The sequence below is a fragment of the Belonocnema kinseyi genome, chromosome 6, assembly GCF_010883055.1.
Source record: "Belonocnema kinseyi isolate 2016_QV_RU_SX_M_011 chromosome 6, B_treatae_v1, whole genome shotgun sequence".
Classification (NCBI taxonomy): Eukaryota; Metazoa; Arthropoda; class Insecta; order Hymenoptera; family Cynipidae; genus Belonocnema; species Belonocnema kinseyi.
Window position 1 is genome coordinate 38,806,615 of NC_046662.1, and position 3,055 is coordinate 38,809,669.

General features: G+C 26.6%; 1 protein-coding gene across 2 annotated transcripts in view; it reads left to right on the forward strand.

Moving 5' to 3' along the window:
* The window catches only part of LOC117174302 (GATA-binding factor A-like), a 168,249-nt gene that overhangs the window by 57,630 nt on the left and 107,564 nt on the right, over positions 1–3,055 (forward strand). The window lies entirely within an intron of this gene.

The following is a 3,055-nucleotide window of genomic DNA, read 5'->3' on the forward strand; positions in this document are numbered from 1 at the left end:
AGCATTTGTTTGCTACCATAAATAAACAATTATACACCTGCTAATAGGTATATTTAGTAATAATTCCGAATTTTTCTACTTTCCGAATTTTTCCTCTCCGTACCATAAATAAACAATTATACACCTGCTAATAGGTATATTTAGTAATAATTCCGAATTTTTCAACTTTCCAAATTTTTCCTCTCCGTATATTTACATATTCCTAATTTTTCACCCTCCTAATTTTAACGCTTCTGAATTTTCACCCATTCCACTTCTTCGGTTTCCGAAGAAATACCTTTCAGAGTTTTGGATTTCCTACTTATTGCTCTTTCCTACTTTTTACTATTCCTAAGTTTTACAATTATGTATTATAACCCATTCTGAAATTTTACCTTTCTTAATTTTTACAGTTCCGAAAAATGAACGGCCCCCTTTCTAAAACTCCTATATAGTGAGGTGTTTGAAACAGATAAAGCATGGTGGTTGTGGTCATGGGCGTCAATGTACTGCAAAATGTGTTAAATTATAACGATGAAGTAAACCTATTTTTTCAGATATTGTATGATTCGGGAATGGCACGAGAAGAAGAAACCAAAAAAAAGTTTACTGTATCGTTATAATTCAATACAATCTTTTTCAGTTCATTGCCGCCCATGACCACAACCACCATGCTTTGCCCACCTCGAACGCGATAGAAAAGCGCGCAGTAGGAAACTGATCTTTCCAGAATTTCTAATTTAATGCTGGCCATTCATACATAAGGGTCAAAATTATAATTTTTTGGCATTTTTTATACAGAATCTTTAATTAATAGAATTGAACCATTTTTAGTCACTATTTACATTTTTAATGTATTGCTATCAGGGATACCACAGTATTATCTACTTGAAAACAGTTAAAAAGTGAGTTATTTGAATCGAAAATGTGGCAAACAGTGCAGTGGCACAACTACAATCGTGTAGGCCCCATCGCAGAAATTTTCAGGAAGCCCCTCTTATAAAATTAAAACACAAACAGCGTATAAGTATAGCTGAAATACATTTTAAAAAATTAAATATCTCACATAGTTTTTTTTTTAATATATTACAAATTATATTTTATTTTAGACAATTTATATCATACATTATGCATAGTTCTGACTTAAAAATTAGTATTGCATTAGTTCTGCACGTTGCTACTTAAATAACCCCTAAAATTGTCTTCAAAATTTTGAGATTTGTTTCTGGTAATTTTGGAAATCTTATGTGACGTTTTAAAATCGTTCTAAGTATTCTCTTAAAATTGAAAATTGTTAAAAAATTGTTAAAAATTCTGAGTTAAACATAATATGGAATGATTTCGAGTAGTAAATTTTGTTTAAAAAAGTCGTGCCAATATTTTAACAATTTTTATTCATAAGCAATGCATGCTCAATTTCAAAGAAATGTGGAAGAAAAAAATTTATTGTGTAAACATTGCCATAAAGCTTTTAGCAGAATATACTACTCATTATAATAATAGAATATTAGGTTTAATTTGTAAAATAAGGTTTCAAAATATTTTTTGGTAAAAGGATTATTCAAGAAATAATATTTGTTCAAATAATTGAAAAATGTTTGATATATTCTTTCGAATTTCTATAATTCAAATAAATAATTATTTTAAATTGCACAAGAATGTAAAAAATTTTAATTAAAACATAATCTTGCCAATGGCTGTAAGGCCCCCCCCCCCCAGTAACGCCAGTGAAACAGTGACTCATTTAATTTATAACCAAAAAAGTAACTAAAAGTGGCTAACGTGCATTATTAATGTGAAACATGTTCTTTTGAATTTAAAAGAATTAAAAATAATTCACCGACATTTATAAGAATTAGATATTAATTCAAAAAAAAATCAGGATAAACTTAGCAGAGATCAAAATAGTTCAAGTTGTGTTCAAAAGAATTAAAATGAATTGAAACAAATTTCAATAATTTAAGTAAAATTGAAGTGAGTTTAGAGGTCCATTGAATTGAGTAGAATTAAATGATTTTCGAAAAATTCAAGTGAATGGAGAAAGTAAAAAAAACTCCAAAGAATTTCAAAGGATTAAGGATAAATCAATATAAATTCAGGGTGAATTCCAAATTCTAGAAACTATTTGTGAATAAATTCTTTGAAACCTATTAAAATATGATCAAATCCTGTAAAATTCTATTCAATTTTATTATATTAGCTGAAATCCTAAAAAATTTATTAAAATATTTACCTGAAAAGCTTTAAGATCCCTTAAAATCATTGAAATCCTCGAAAACCTAGTAAAATCTTTCGAAATTCTAGAAAATTCCTTACAGCTGCAAGAACATTTTTTTTTCGACACCCTCAAAGTCATTCAAATTCTTGTAAACCCCTTGAAAATTTGTTATCCTTCAAGAATGCTTCAAAATCCTACAAATTTGTGAAGCTTTTTAAAATTGCATTAAATTTAAAAGAAAAACTTCAAATCTTGAAAATCCCTTGAAACCTCTTGAAAATTCCTTGAATTTTTGAAAAATACCTTAATATCCTTTGAAATTCCTTTAAACAATTTGTAATCTATTAAAAATTCTTCGGAATCTTTTAAGATGAGTTAAAATATTTCAAACCCTTTAAAATCTTTAAAAATTTCTTGTTATTTTTTTAAAATACCGTAAATATTTCCAATCCTCTCAAAATCTTTAAAATAACTCGAATCAATTGAAAATTGCTTCGAATATTTAAAATGCCTCAAAATATTTCAAATTCTTTGGTATACTTTCAAAATATTGAAATATACCAAACAGTCCTTGGCATTTTTTTAATGCCCTAAAATATTTTGAATTCTTTGAAATTTTTTGAAATACCTCAAGACTTTTTAAAAAGCTCTTGAAAATTTCTTGTATTTGAAAAAAATATCCTAAAATCTTTAAATCTTTAAAATTTTTTAAAATACCTTCCAATTATTTTAATCTATTAAAAACTCCTTAAAATATTTAAAAATACCCTGAAATATTAAAATCCTTTGATACCTTTTGAAACTTTTTAAAGATCTTGAAGATTCCTCGTAATTTTTTTGAATCTCTAAAATATTTTA